We start from the raw sequence: 17,063 nt of genomic DNA on the forward strand, positions 1-17,063 counted from the left end.
TAAATTAAAAAATTAAAAAAATAGAAATCACTTAAATGCAACTCTTTTGAGCTTTCCTCGGAGCAATTAGCGAGCCATTTGTGTGGCTACGTGCGTGTAATTATTATAATGTGTCGCTCTCACACTGGCCCGCGCTTATGCGTGGTCCAGGCGTGTGGCCAGCAGCGATCTCGCTCGCATCACTCTGAGGGATGCTGCGTGCTGGACCGGTTTCTCGAATATGTGCGTCTGGCCCTTTGTTGCGCGCGTATTTATTGCTCGCTTTTATGCGTCTGGGCACGAGCAGTGCGTGCCCGCCGCGTAATCGGGCTGGAAAAACCGGAAACGAGCCGGATAATGTGATTTGGAGGCCTGGATAGATTGGATGCGTGCGCTGGACCCCTCAAGCTGTTTTGACGTCCTCATTTGTGGCCACCACTTGAGTTGATTTATTTTTTTGATTTACGACCCATTCACTCCATACAACTGCTGAAAAATAATCTAGTGCCTGTTTATTTGGACTAATTCAATGAGGTCCTCCAGTTCTTTTTTTCTTTCATCCTCACACGCATTTGAATAAATGTGTTGAATTCCAAATAAAAAAGTTTTGGTGTTTTTATTTTCTGAATGAAAAGTGTCAGATTAGCCACACTTTACCATTTCTAAAGATCAAATAGGTGGATTTAAATATTTATCTAAAAGGCTTTTTTTAAATTCATTAATCGTAAATATGCCTGATTAATTAATAATTTTTTACATTGTCGAAATATTCTCTTAAATCTGCTCATTTTACAGATCTCTTGAACCTTTCCATATATTTTTTGGCAATAAAATTTCAGATGAAATTTGCAAGAAAAAGAACATTACATTTTTGTATATTTAAAGATAATTTTGCTGAAACTATTGAAAAAATCATAGTTCATCAGAAAACACTAGGGGTGGCGCAACTGTCTAGAGGGGTATATTGAGTTTCGATGAGCAGTTTTCATCTTTTTCATTCAACTATTATTTTTCTAAATTTCCTAGTACTAATTTAACTTGCTAAATACAAATCACCGATACTTTCGTTACAATCCCAAATGCTTTGATATATTTTAATTGCTTCGGGTCAGAAATTTTCAAACAATTTTACAGCTGCAAGGGACATTTTCACAAGCAGAGAGAATGTGCGTGGCATGAGAAAAGCGCCCTTTCACATTTTAACCCCTTCGCCGGCGAAAGGGGTGCGATTTTCCGCCACCCCGTACTTTGCGAGACATCTTTCTGCATTTGCTTGAACTAGCAGTTGGCTCACAAATTTTATTCAACGCAGGGACATATTATTTCAATTGGGAAAATTTCAACTTATTTGCTCAATTTTCTCATTGAAATTTTTTTTAATCTACATAATTTGCCTCTTTCTTTAAATCTGTTCATTATCAAATATAATATTTTTTTTAAACAAATTCTAAATTTATAGTTTCTTTTTTAATAGCATTTTTTTTTACTTTTATCTTGTAGCGCTGCAGGTGCCGATGGAGAAGACGTCCTCTGCTTTTTACTAATTGTAAATGCATATCAGGCAAGTCAAGCCAGTGGAGAGGAGGATAAAAGGATGAAGATTTATTATCCGAGGAGAAAGCCGGGCGAGATAAAAAGACTCCGGCGGACGTGCGCCTTGAGAAAAAGGGTCGAAAAACAGCGAATTTGTATAAAAAGGAATTAAATTAATCGTACGACAGACAGCGCTCAAGAGAAAGAGAGGAAAGCGGCTTTGCAAGGCGGCGAGTGTGAAGTGCAAAGTGAGGGAAAAGTTTTTAAATGAATTAGTTTAATTCGGCCTTTTCTTTCTGCATTTCGCAGTTGCTTAAAAGGCTCGCGACTATAAGGATCCACTCTTGTTCAATATAATGATAATTTATTATAATACAATTTAATTGAATACTTTTTCAATAAAATGCATTCTAAGGTGTTAATTAAAAATGGGTGATGACTTGATGAGCATTGCTTTTATCAAGGCCACACGTGCATTCTTATTATAATTTTTTGTCATCAGCAGATAAAAAATTTTAATATTGTTGCTTTTACGCTGCGGCAGCAAAAAAAACACGTAAAAAATCAGTCCCCAGCCACAAGTTGGTCTATATGCAGGCGCAAAAAATAACCCGTAAAAACTCGATTATAATTTTTATAGGGTGCTTTTTTTAGCGCTGTTGGTATGCGCGTAGGAACCCTTCAGCACATAGGAATGAGGATCGGTTACCTGCGCCTTTTTCTATGGTTTTTTTTGTGCAGAAAAAAAAACGTGCGTGTGGCAGGAATGCGGCCGTGGGGTGATTCAATGAAGGTTTTTTGCTGGCATGATTAAGAGCGAGGATTCAATCAACATAACTATTATACTTAACCTCTGGTTAAAGTGTTGATATTTTAATAAATGATGATAAAATGGTTTTAAAATATTTGTAACTAAAATAAGTAAGGTTGAGCTGAGGGAAGAAAACGGGCTTTGTCCTTGTTGTAAAAATTGATTTTTGGTGATTTGAATTTAAAATCGGCTTTTCCTCGATGGGTTTTTGTGAGTTGTTTATTGTTTCAGCAAAAACAATATCCTGCTCTACATGTTTCGGCTGCGGGCTGCAGCCATAATTCATGAGCTGCGAAAACAGTTTGACAAAAATTAGTACAAATTGTTTTTTTCTGAAACAATAAACAACTCACAAAAACCCATCGAGGAAAAGCCGATTTTAAATTCAAAACACCATGAATCAACCCTCGATCGTGAAATTCTACCACAAAATTGATTTTTATTCAATAAAGAAAACGGCATTTTTATTTATTTATTTATCAGTTTCAGTCACGGTCTGCGACATTATTAATCATGGGCAATAATAAAAATGAGCAAAATTGTAAAAACCGCTTGTAAGAGGAAGGAGTCTTGATTAAAACTATAATAATAATAAAACTATGAATTAGTTTAAAACCAACAAATTATTATTTGTTGATGAATTTTTTGAAAGCAAACAATGAAAAGCATGAATTGAAAATATGAAAATCTGTTTTTTTATTTTTATCCAAATTATATTTTTTGTAAAACCAAATTAAATGTTTTATATTTATAGATGACCAATGTTGTTTGAAATGCGTTTGGCAAGGCAGGAAAAGGATACGGGCTAGATTTTTTTTTTATAAAAAAATAAATGTTTTCAACAATCTGTATGTAAACAATGTGATGTAAAAATTAGGACAAATAAACAACAATAATAATAATAATATTTCGTTTTTTTTTTTTTTTTTTTTTGAAAGTCAATAGATGGTACTGATTATGAAATAAATTGAATCGCTGGTTCATGAAACTTATGTACAAAATAACTACCAATAATAATCATTAGGAAACTCACATAAATGCTCTTGGTTTTAAATTTAATCTCTTTTGATGTTAAGTTTATTGAGCTATTATTTCCAAAGCCACTTTTCAGAAAATCGCTTGACAAATAATTATTAAAAATTGGACTGTCAGAGGGAATTTAATAAAAAAAAAAAAAAAAAAAAACCGGTAGACTAAACAGTCTAAATCAGACCAGAGTTTTTAATTTATATCATTAAGTTTCCCTTCAAAATAAATAAATAATGATTTTGAATGTTAGGAAGAAAAGTAAAGTGGAGGGCTATAGAATAAAAATTTGCTGTCGTGTTTGATAGGATTTTTATTTGGTAACGTGTATACTTGATTAAATTTATAATAATGCCCAGCTAAATATTTAATATTAATATAAGTTTTGGGGATAACCATTGAATAATTTTAATAATTTATTTATTTTATGAAAGAATTTAACATAATTTGAATTTATTAGATTTTTAAAGAATATTAATTTAATTATTAAATATCATTGTAATTTAGTTTTCTTAATTTTTATATCTCTTTACCAAAATATTATAAAATTTTGTGCTTCTCCCACAGAGATATAATCATCATAGATGCAAGATGTATACTTTTTGCTTAATGAAATATCTGTAAATATGTTGCATTTCAATTAAATTAGGAAATTAGAAATTGTACAGACCTTAGTAAAATGATGACAATAACTAACATAAACTGAAGACTTCAAAATTAAATGTACTACCAATGATTTTATTCAGAAAAAGTACTTAATTATATAATTTCAACCGGAAAGTTTTGCAAGATGAAGATCATTCAGAGATTTAAAATTTATTTAGAACTAAAATGAAAGCAATATCGTACCGATGGATTGGACTGAGCAAAGTGCGGTCCTGCAGGGGTAGTTTTGACGGCCACGTCATGCCCATCTCCCGCGAACATCGAGTCACTCAGACCCGCGGCCATCGAAAAGGCGCGCAAGCGTCATAACCAATCAATATTGAAGACATTAAACCTCAAATTAGGGAATTACAGAATTTTCTTAAAAAATATTGGGTAAATTTAGGTGATTATTTTTACATTGTTTTAATTTTAATTCCAAAGGCTTCTTTGATGAAAGCTAAATTCAAGCGTCTTATTACTAGCGAAATAAAATATTGATTTTAATTTCTGGTCTATGAAAATAACCAAGAAAATTAAAAAAAAAAATTGATTCTTTATCAATATGAAGTTGTTTTTAATCGGTGCTTAAAATATAAACATGCAAAATATAATTAATTGAAGAGGTAAAATATGTTTTAAAAAGAAAATAAAAGTATAAACTGTACCTCGAACTCAAATTATCTGGCAGGCGGATAAAAATCCCCAAAGCACAATGCAGAGGTTGTTCACCGCAACAAATCATAATGTTTACAATAGAGCAAAATCAATATTAGGCCCGAGACATTACTAAAAATTTGCATAAAACTGGTGGGGTGTAGGCCGTGCAAAAAGTATAAATCGACCAAGGAGGCGGGAATATATTCGCGAGCGCAAACCAATCCGCAACTCGTGCAACTTTGCTGCAGTCTGCAAAAAATCCAAACATTGAATGATGTGCACACATTAATCACGCCGTTGGACTCAAATTAACAATCATGCTTGAGCAAACACATCAATTTCCATTGACGACCAAATGCCAACTTTTCTAAAATTCTTAAAAATAATTGCAATAGATTAAAAATACAAACCGAAATAAAACAAATTATGCAAAATTAGAGAGACACACACTCATACATGCCGCACGCATTCGACCCAGGTAAAGACTGAGCCGAAAATCTTTTCATCGCGTATCTTTTCGCTTTTTTTGTCCTCCTCGAGGTGCGCGGCCCTCTTTCTCAACATTTTTTTCCGATTCCCCTCCGGCTCGAAATGATTATCATACATATTTTCAAACACTGGTCATGCAAGTCTTGGTGCAACTGGACGGGGCAGTTTCCTTTTCCCCTCTCAGATTTTATACAATTTTTTACAAGCAGGCAACGCCGTGTCTATGAATGCTAATCTGAGAGGAAGGGTTGCTTTTCAATGCAGACACACATATTATTTTTTATTGAAAAATTACCTGTGTACGTGCATTATAATTGTACACGGGCCTGTTTTCTGTTGCAGCTCTTTTGCGCGGAGAAATATATTATATAATTTGCTGCGTATATAAAATCAAGTAAATTTCTCTTTCCCATTACGCGATGCAAATTAACTGAATTTTTCCTGCAATGACGCACGATTTCCTTCTTATTCTGCTGGGAAATTATATTATTTGCAAATATGCAAAAAAGTGATGCCGGAGTCGCGAGCGAGCGTATTGAAATTTCGGATTCCGTCATGCATATAAATTAGCTTTGTGTTGTGTGAATTTTAAGTAAGCTCGTCTCTCTCTTTTTATGGAAATGCAGAACATTTGTCCCCCGCGGTTGTGCAAAAAAGCGACCCAAGACGAAGAGGCTTATTTCTTTTGTCCCCCAAGCGGCCAAATTAATTGCTTTCGGCAAAAAGCAACTTTCCAATTTTTGGCGAAAAGAAGTGCGAAGAAACTTGGGACATAGTTTGTTTGATGGCCGCGCCCGAGTGATCGATGGCGAAAAAGATTGATCGAATTGTTGCTTCTTGGAGCGAAAGGATTACAGGGCGGAGGGGATGATTGAACGCGGAGAGAGTGCCAAGACTTTCACTATTAACAAGAACTTCATTGCTGCCGATCTATTAATAAGGATAGGCGCGCGTTTAATGACTAACGAACTTTGTTTTCCTCTCTCGCCTCTTCTCCTGCATTCAAACGTTTTTTGCATGCAGTTTGGTGAGAATGCATCTTGAAGACCGGTTTGCAACTCTGTATTATATAAATGCAGGCAGTTGCTCAAAATTTTTTGCTCCACTGAACTCATTGCACTTTCTTTGCCCGACGACGACGACTTTGTTGCATTTTCAGAAGCGGCTGTTGTGAAATTCAGAACGGATATTTAAAATTTTATTTGATTAATATTTTTACAACTTTACAAACATTTGTAATGGAGTGAAAAGCAAAAGGTACATTTTTTTGTCGAAGAAAATTGCTATTTTATTTTAATACTACCTTTTATGGTAAAAAAACTATTTCATGGGCACCAATAAAAAGATCAAACAAATTAATTCATTGAGATTGGCCCATATTTTAAGTGTGAAACCTTTTTTGATGTAAGAATATTCAGAAAAATTTCAATATAACAATTTAAATTATTGTTTACATTTTTATAGCAACAAATTTTTATTCTCATACGAGAAAATAATTTTAAAAACCAAATCTGGGACGATGTACAATATATTATTTTATAATAATTTACCTAAAAAATTTCTTAATGGGTCACCAAAACGGAAAATAATCTTTTTTTTTTAAATTTAGACAAAATACAATCTGCACTGCATGCCATTCAGATTTACAGCATTATACATTTGATAAATTAGAATAAAGAATATTAAATCCAAAGACATTCATAATAATAGTTAACACACTGTCACCATTGTCACCAACAAGTCATTTGATGTTTAACGTTTGACAACTACTTGCTGGATTGACAACCCTGATAATAATAACTTAAAATAACTTTAAAAGTAAGATAAAAATTATAAAAAACGGAGTTAAAGTTTAAAATTATATAAATCAGTAAATAAATATAATACAAAAAATAATTTTTATAAAAATAAAATATTTTAAATAATAAGTCAATATTGGTAATTACTTTTATAATATTTCAAATATTTTATTGTGTTGTAATGTAAGTTTTCAATTAATTAATAATTTAAGTAGACTAAAAAAGACCATAATTAATTCTAAATTTTTTATATGTATTTATTTATTTGAGCATCTTTTAGTGATTATAAACACGAAATTAATTTATTTTGATGTAAATTATAATTTTTCGACCAAGTTTTATTCAGATGAAATTTATTTCCATCTCTTATTGAGCCGAGCGCAGACGGCGCGCCCTCATTTCTTTTCCGCAATTCCGCAGCATTTTCTTGGCTGCGGGGAGTGTATAATTATTATTATTTTGCACAGCGTCTCTCACTATACATAATTCCACGGTGGGGTCTCTCGTCGTCGTTGGCTCGCTCAAGGGGGTTTAAAAAATCCGCACCCACGGTTTGTTGGCGCCGGGACGAAAACGAGCGGCACAAGAAGAAGAAGAATAAATGAGCAATAATAATTACGCGAGGCGGGCGGACGTAATGAATTTCTTTGAAGCAGAGCTAGGGTGCGCAATGGCGTTACCCTTGATGACTGAATTTTCCAGCTTTGCGAAATGAGAAGGAAAAATATGTTCGGCCAGAATGAGAGTAGAGAGCAAAGACCAAAATGACTTTTTTTATGAAAATTCCTTTTGCTAAAATATTGCTGTAAGCAGTTTGTTTGATTTACTTTAAGATTATTTTTATAATTTTAAGAGATCGAGATGGAGTAAAATCTTGAGGAAAATATATTAAAAGACAAAAACTTTATTTTCTTACATTAGACTTGCGTCTCTGATTATGCTTTTTTTCTCCATAAAAAGGGCTAAAACTTAATCATAACAATTGTAGAATCAATCACTCATGAAATTACCTAAAATAGAGATTTCAAATATTAATTTTTCATCCATAGATTGACTTTGATGCTAATCCTTTTTTCTTAACACCAAAATGAAATTTATTTGGTGCAAATCACTCCCCCTCTGTTCCAAAGTCGGTCCTTTTCAGAGCTGCGAGAAAAGACTGAATGTTTCTCATTGAGCGCGAAATCCCTTTCAGCTTTTCTTCTCTTTTTATCCGCGTCTGGCCGGCTCTCCTCCTCCTTTCAAAATCCCCTTTTACGGCTTTTCCATCAGAACACTTTTTTATTCGTCGTCCCTTTTCTTTTAATTCCGCTCGCCAGCCAGTATAAATTTGATAGCGCCGCGCGTGGCAATTAATATGGCAGACGAGCAGCGCAATTAAAAAGGATCTTGCCGAGGGCTTTGCCAAGTAAATGGACTTTGCATTCTTTCTTATTGGATGCTGGGGGAATTCGAATTTGCTCTGCCGCCTCGTCTGCTCTTGCACCAGAATTATTTTCCTCTCGCTTCTCCGCCCGCGCCTTTTCTCGGCGCGCACACGCTGGAATTTTACTTCATTTTTCGCATCATTTGCACCAATTCCCATCACCTAATACGTTTTGAACGACGTCTAATTATTTACAACATGCAGCTCCACAGCCCTTAAATTGAGGCTGTGGCTTTTTAATTTATTTTTTTCGTCTTTTTATACACTAAATTGCAATCCAATAATTTAAGATAACTCTTTTGCAACAATTGATGATGATTCATATTTTTTATATAATATATTACGCATCTTTATAAATATTTATATTCAATAAGGTTAATCATTTCTATTTTAATATCAATTCACTTAATTAATTGAAGACAAATTTTAATACAATTTAGCTAATAGCAACAAGAAAATAAAAATGAAAGCAAAATTATTTTTTATTAATTCAATTGCTTTTGATATAGAAGAGCAATAAATAAATTTTCATTAGCTAGAACTTATTTATATGTATTAAATAAAAGTTATGGAAAATTTTAACTGAAGATTATTATAATTAAACGCACCAACTAAGTCATCCTATTTACATATTTTTTTTATACCCTTTAAAATAATTATATTATAAAACATCTCTGATGCAATCGGCGGTGTTTTAAAATATAATAGACCGTGGGTCGATTCTGATTGACTCATTATAAATTTATAGACCTCGCGTTAAGCAGGCCAGGCTGCTTTTCTTAAACACATCATTATGCAAATGAGCAAATTATTTACATAGAAGAGCAGCTTTTGTTTGGCTCGACGGCGCGATCATAAATACGCCAGTCGTGAAAGTCGTGAAGGGCCGCATTTTTTAAAGTGGCACTTTTGTTTCCTGCGAGGACCTTTTGCATTTTTCGCCAGGTCGCTCCGCATAAATAAGCCTCTGCTGAATTATTCATCCCTATTCTCTTTCGCGGCGCGTCTCTTATCTCGCCTGCGACGACGACGAGAAAAGCAACCGCGGGGAGCCATTCATTACCTCCCAATTGACAGCTACACCTCGTTCCACCTCAAATTTATTGCCATACTTTGCCGATTAAAATATATTAAAAAATATCAAACCAACTTATCAACCTATAAATTTCGAGGATTAAAAAAAAATTTATTTTCAATCCCCTCTAAAAAATTGGAATAAAATTTTAATTAATTTTATAAATAGTTAATTTCTTACAGCTTATGAAGAATTTTTATTATTTGAGTATTATCAAACTTGGCTGATCAAAGCACAATAGTGGCTACTGGCGAGCCAGTTCTCTTTACCCCTCTGCAGCTCTTCCTTTCTCATTCGCTCGACTCGAATTATAAAATGCCTTGATAAAATAATTCAGCTGCTTCCATCTTTCGGAAAACCGCTGAACCCCTTCAACCCTTTCCCGCGCTACCGCACAAAAGAGAGATCTGGAATTGTGTAGAAGATGCGACGCATTCTTTTTTTTTGTAACTATTCTATTGCGAATTTTCTTAATTAAAAATAAATACATAGTTAAGAGCCTATAATTTATTAAATTCAAGAGAAGATAAAACTGTTATATACAGAAGCAATTATAAAAATACATATAAATTACATAGAACTATTTATCAAACAAAAATTTAAGTAATGGGGAATTGACCGGCCAGAAAAGGTAATTAAACTTGAAACCGACTTTTAGAATTGCGAGATTCATGTGCATATTTTTAAATCACAAATTTTTCATTCATTTGGTAGTTACTTTCTTTAATTTAGTTACAGTTCTTTAATAGTAAATTGATATATTTAATCTAACTTTATTAATTTAAAACTAATTGCAAGAGCCTTGATCTCAATTAATTAAATATACTTAATTCTCTATTAATATTTTGTTTCAGAGGCATAGAAAAATTTCCATGAAAAAAACAAGGACAGTCTCGCAAAGCGTTTTCTTACTCAATTTATATTCATAAATGTGATATTTATTCTATTGTTTACCAGCAACACAATCTGAGTATTTTACAAAAATTACGTTTTTTTGTAATTTTTAGCAGATTTCTTTTTACAAAACGAAAATTGATTTTGCAATCAATTCAACCGAATGTGGCATTTCCTCATTGTTGCGGCTTTTACAAATTTTCTCTCTACCGACTGGTCTCCTTTCCACCCTGCGGAGGTCCAGCCTTTGCGGTTTCCACTCTGACCGCTGTCAGTCCTGCCTGATTAGAACGCGCGTCCTCTGCCCTCACACCGCGCCGCGTCCACATTCATTTTAAATTTAATCAATCAGATGCACTCGCCTGAAGCTATTTATTTTGATTATTTTTCAATCAATATTTTATGTGACAGCGCAAATATAGTTATATAAAAAATGAAACATAAAAATCCATTTCATATAGTTTTTTTTTTATTCAATATTTAATATTTATTTAATAAATATTATTACATTTAATATTTATTTAAATTTAATTTAAATAATTTGATAAATATAATTTTGTATTTATTATAAATTAAAGATTTAAATTTTTATTGGTAAAATTGGGCATCAAATATTCCATTATTTTTTTTTAATTACAAAATTTCATTAATAAAACATTAACCAATATTAAATAACCAAAAACTTGTGCTCTTATATTTTGAGAAATTTTATCGATACACAATGGACTTTCCTTACTTTGCTTTGTTTATTAAAGAATTAATCATTTTGTCTATCACGTCTGTTTACAATGAAAAATAACAGGAAGAATTTAGAAGTCAAAGCGTCAAGAGGTAAAACAATTAGGCCGAGGCTAATAGACTTTTACACGGGGCGCAATAAAAAAGCGTTGTTCCACGAATTAATTTATTAGCTTCCCCTTTGTGTTGAAAAACCACTGGACCGCTTACTGCTCTTTTCCCTCTCTCTCGTGTGTGAAAGAGAGAGTGATGAAAAATCCCTCTCGCTCCAGCTCTTTTTTGGCTAATTCTTTTTGTGAGTGCCGACGAAAGTATAGCCGAGGCCGGCCGGGCTTATCGCCCACCCTGCCTGCCGCGCGCGGCCGGCCAGTTTTAATTCCCGCCACTGACCACTGTGCAGTCGTCCGGTTTGTGCGCCTCGGGATAATTACGACGGCGACAACCATGAGAACTCGCTCTCTCATTCTTTCATTCTCTCTCTCTCTCTCTGTCGCCGCGTAGATTCACTCGCTTTTTGTCGCATGACAGATTAGCTGTCGGCCAGGCTCTTGGCGCAGACAAGATAATCCTAATTAGGAGACGCGAATGCACCAAGCTGATAAGCACCGCGCGGTTTTTCAATGGAAACTTCTGATCAAATAAAACTACTATCACTTGACGCTGAAATTTTAGAAAAATGAAATGATTTAATTTAAATATTTTTATGGACATTAAAAACGGGAATTAAAATAGAGAGTGTGAAATGAAAATTTAAGTGAAACATTCTTAAAAACAATGATTTGTACTCACATTATAGGCTTCTTTGCTGTTGCTTGTGGATGGAGCAGCCGGGGAACGAAATCATAAAAATCGGAGGCTCATGAAATCACCAAGTCCAAACGACTGCGTCACCCTAGAAGCAAACAGATTTGGTTTCAAGTTTTAATTCTTTATTTTTATAGGTGTTTTAGTTTCTATTTTAAAAATTAAAATACAAAGAAAAATTTGCTCTCAATATTTTTGCGACATAAAAGTAAAGTGTTTGTTGATATATCACAGAGCTTACAGTAAATATAATAAAGATTTGATTTAATTAAAGAACATTCTTCCGCTGAAAATAAATAAAAGCAGCACGCATGGAAATTTACTTAAAATGTAGAATCTTAATGCTATTCCTTTAATTCCTTTTCAGAAGTATAAGAATTTTAAAAAAACCTAGACTATTGTATCAGAACCGCCTGGTAACTAAATATTCCACATAATAGCTCAATGCAATTTATAAAAATATGAACACGGAAACAGAGCAGCAAAATTTAATATGGCTGAGAAAATTCTATATATTGATAATTATCTAAAAGTAACAACATTTTTTAAGGAAATTATGAGGCATAATTTATTGAAAACTGTGTCTCGTAAATTGCAAATGAAACTTTGCTAAAAACTGGAGATATCTTGATTTAATCCTGATAATTTTTGTATTTTATATAAATGCATGGATAATTGATGTGTTTATTGGTATAAATGCTGATTATGTATCAATAAACATTACTTAAAGCACTGCTTAAAACTAAATTAATATATTTACCCTACTACAGCTGTTATTTTATGAGTACTTTTATAAAATTATGCTTTATGAAATATTTTTTAATTATTACGTATATTTTAATTTTGCTTCGCTAACAATTATTTATTATGTATTAAGTACTGATAACTTTTTAGTAGGATTATTTTAAATGAATTATTTAAACTATTTTTTTTATTATTATAATATTATTAACAAGAAATAGATGCAAATAAATTTTAAGCGCAATCATTGTTAAGCTTCACAAGCTTAAGAATTTATTCTTAATTGTGTAATGAAATAAATATTTTGAGTAATATATTTAGTCCTCTAATGATGATGGAACTCAATTCAGCTTTTTGACGATCTTGAATGTTCATTTCTTAGTAATATATAAGTTAAGTGCTATTTTTAAAAAATGATAATAACAAGAATAAAGAATTGAAAAAGTGGTTAAGGGTTTTTGACAAGAAAGGGCTTTGCCACCCCACCAGCATAAATTTGACTAAAACAATGGATATAAAGAAGAAATCTGCTTATATGACAAAAACAAGCTTTCCCGGGGTAGGACATTTTAATGATTAAGTAGCACAATAACTTGCTTCGAAATTTTATATTTATAGATTATAAAAAAATTATTAATGAAAAAGAAAAAGGATTGGTTTATACTTCTTTTTTCAATTGTGTAAAACAGTTATTTGTAAAGAGTAATAAATTAATTTTATTTTCCTTCCCTTCATGCGTAGAAAATTTCAATTTTATCTTTTTAATTTTTCTTGATACAAATTGATTGCCCTTGTCATTCGAAAAACATCATTAAATTTGCAACGTTTTCTTCTGTGAATTATCAATGTAAAATAATAGTTATCTTTAAAATCAGAACTTCCAAATCTTATATGCTAAAAAATTTTGAAAGGCGTTGAGAGGGACGTGCGAAGAAAGCGATATAAACGCACTCAAAAGTTGTTTGGCTGGTCCGACCAAGAGAGCGATTTACATTATTTTTTCCGACGGGGCAAGCGCTGGCATTGTCTCCTTTATCGAGTGCTTGATATGAAATGGGCCCGTCCTAGCCGGGACCGTCGGCGCAGGGGTGTTTGGCGGAAAAACAAACTGACCCTTCTCACGGCCGGCCGCGGAAAACCGGACTGGTCACTTGCGGAAACGACACAGTAGCGGGTCATTCTCATGACCTCTTTCCAAAACTGGATCTTTTGGCCAGAATTGCGACTTTATCGTCCCGGTCTGCCCCGATAAGGGAGAAACAAATTTCGAGTGTATTGTGTTTCAGAAAAGGGGGACGCGCGCTGAGGGCAGCAACTGTCCGTCTTTCGGAATCCAGTTTTCAAAAGACTTTGTTGGCCCGTTTGAGAATTGAACAGCCGGCGGGGATATTCGAAGGATGCATTTCCATATAGGTTACTTTCTCAAAATATAAAATTGTATTAGCCTGTTTATTGAAAAACTTATCAATTTTTATTTTCAGGGAATAAAATAATCTACTGAATCACCTATTTAATAATAAACTGCACAACCATCATTTGATTTGACCAAATATGAGTAAGTCATTCATAATATCATTGTCAAATGGCAAGATATAATGTTAAAAAATTCGTCACATTAAAATATATTAATATCGCGAGACAATTTTTTATAAAATATCTTTCTTAAAATCAACCAATTATTATAAAATACAATAAAAATTAAATTTAGAATATGTTTAAATATTATTAGTTAAAATAATATAAAGAGATAATAATATTTGCTTTTAATTAATTTAAAATATAATAACACGTAACATTCAATTTATGATTAACAATCTGCAGTGCTTGCAAATCTACTATTTGAAGTTGAAAGAATATAATTAAATATTTTCTTCTATTTTACTTAGTAAATTTACTGCACATTCTATTAATAAATGTGTGGGAACTCAATAATGCGATATCCCTTTCCAGTTCAATAGGCTTGCAGAAAAAACTTGTCAAGAAGTTATAACGCGCTCTGTGGAATAGAATCGCCAGGCGGGTTCATGCAGAGTGACCCCGCGCGGACACACAAGGGCAATTCAAGCACGAACCTGTCTCTGTGAGAATTTTGATTTTTTCTAATGCGCTCATTTTTACGTGGCCTGCACCGGACTACCTCTTCCTTCCCTCCTACCTGCAACTACAATGCACAATCTCAAGCAACTAAATAACCAACTGGTCGCGGCCTCCCCCTGCAGCACGCAAATCACGGCCTATTCTGGAATCAGACACAGTTTTAATGAGCCCCAGTCACTACTCGGTCACAGCCGCGGACAAACACCAAAATTCACAACGCACCTCCACAATGTCTCAAAAGTAAGTCATAAATTATTCATTTAAAAAAAACTGCATGTTTAATTATTAAATTTAATTTGCAAATTTCAATTTAGAGGGACCAAAGAGGATACAAAAAAATTAAAAGAAGTAATAAACAAATTGGCCACTTACGCCCTATAATCTGTCAAAAATGTTAAAGAAAAATTAAGAAAATTCAATGAAAATATTATGAAAAATGAAAAAAGAACATTGTAACCATCACTTTTAATAATAATATTTTTTTATTATGCAATATTTTTATATTATTTTTATAACAATTTTAAATTTCATAATATTTTTTACATTTTAAAATTTTATTACGATAACAATCCTAATTTAAAAATATATTTTGAAGAACATATATAAAACAAAAAGTATAATATATGAACTACTCCACTCAACATGTTAGACAACAAAATTTTGAAAATCAACTTCTTCTCTCGGGTTTTCGTATTTCTATTTAATTAAAATTTGCGTATTTCTTTCATAAAAACAAAAATATGATCAAAATAATCCCAATCACTTTGAAGTTGAAGACGTAAAACTCATACTGGTAGAAAAAATCATTTGAAAATTAATGTGAATTTGTAAATTTTGATGGGTCTGCATAACTTTAAGTTAAATTTATGATTCCTAAAAAAATTAATACATCCAGAAGAGTGAATCTTTTTATTTAAGTTTTGAAAATTTGCATAAAAAATTGTTGAAACAATCAACTTATTAACTTATTTGTACATAATTTCCAACCTAAATTGAATGTTTAATTTATTTAAAAAGCTGCAAAGGCAAACTTCATAAAATATTCATGTTAAGGAATTGCACTATTTTTAACTGAAAAATATGTACTTAAAAAAAACTTGCTGTGAAATATTTGGTTCCGTTCCTTCATTAATTATTTTGTTAACACGGCGATAAATATTTGGTGTCATAAATAAAAGCGCGCGGTGTTTAATTGGTAAACAGGTAATTAACGCTGTTAGCGAGCGCAAGCAAGGTGAAAGAACACATCTCTCTCTGGGCGAACGTACATGTGGGGCCAAGTGGTGGCGGTGAGCGAGTGTTATTTTCTCTTGAATTTCTCTGCTTCTCGGACTAAAACATGCAGCGCGCATCCCTTATGGCAAACGAGGCTCGTTTTTGCCGCTGGTGTATTGTGGGTGGCTGCTGGCTGGGATTTTGGTTAGAAAAGCAGCAAAGAGGGCTTTTACAACATATTATATATAAGGCAAAGTAGAATTATGGGGCCAAAAACCTGCGAGAGCTCCCTCAGGAAACCGCTCGGGGCGGACAACGGTCAAGCCTGCTTTAAAACACACACGCAGGTCTCTCTTTCTCTATTTTCCAACTATGCGCGCGTGTCCTCCCTCTACACGTAACGAGCAAAAAATCAGAGAAGGGTTCGGATTGGATGAAGAAAGTTATCGCTTTGTTCTTGTTCATTAAAATCGGCTCCGAAAGAGAAAGAGAGAGAGAGAAATAAATTTGAGCCGCCCGAGCAGGGATAATCTGTTTTTGAGAGATTTTCATTTATGTATTATATAAAGTTACAGACTCGGCCTCTTTCGCTCTCTCGCTGCGTGCGTGTGTAAATATTATATTCCACTCTCGCGGCTGTTTGCTCGGTGCAAAAAGAATAAAGCTGGACCGACATGCGAGGGTAAAAACGGCGGCGCCCACTGTTTCGTAAAACACGATCATTCATTTTATACTTCTTGTGTGTGAGTGTAATTTTCTCTGCGCTCTAAGCAAAAAGCGAGGCCCCTTTTTACTCTCTATACTTATTAATTGTGCGGTTTTGCGCCGCAGAAATTGACCATAAATTCTCTTTCTCTCTCAATGGGAAATTTATTATTTTCGGGGATGCACATTTTATACGCATGCTGGAATCTGCGTGCGGTGGAGATTTTTATTGAGGGCGTGCTCTGCTCTCGAGAGTCAAACGTCGTAATTAAAAATTAACGAGATTAAAAGGCGGCGGATTCATTGTTCTTCCCTCGCCACCACACGCACGGCTTAATAGCTTTTGCGCACATTCATTCCGCCCGAACGACCGAAATTTGGGTTCTGCAAAATGAGGAAAAATGAGTGTGCATTAAACATGCAAAG

General features: G+C 33.4%; 1 protein-coding gene across 2 annotated transcripts in view; it reads right to left on the reverse strand.

Moving 5' to 3' along the window:
• LOC132195858 (zinc finger protein 236-like) overlaps positions 1-17,063 on the reverse strand; it is a 189,228-nt gene that overhangs the window by 140,341 nt on the left and 31,824 nt on the right. For both annotated transcript variants that reach the window (XM_059618111.1, XM_059618110.1), the window contains exon 2: positions 11,865-11,967. The gene's annotated coding sequence lies outside the window, so the exon portion shown is untranslated. The remainder of the gene's footprint in view (positions 1-11,864; positions 11,968-17,063) is intronic.

Source organism: Neocloeon triangulifer, unplaced genomic scaffold (genome assembly GCF_031216515.1).
Source record: "Neocloeon triangulifer isolate White Clay Creek 2 clone unplaced genomic scaffold, ASM3121651v1 ptg000011l, whole genome shotgun sequence".
Classification (NCBI taxonomy): domain Eukaryota; kingdom Metazoa; phylum Arthropoda; class Insecta; order Ephemeroptera; family Baetidae; genus Neocloeon; species Neocloeon triangulifer.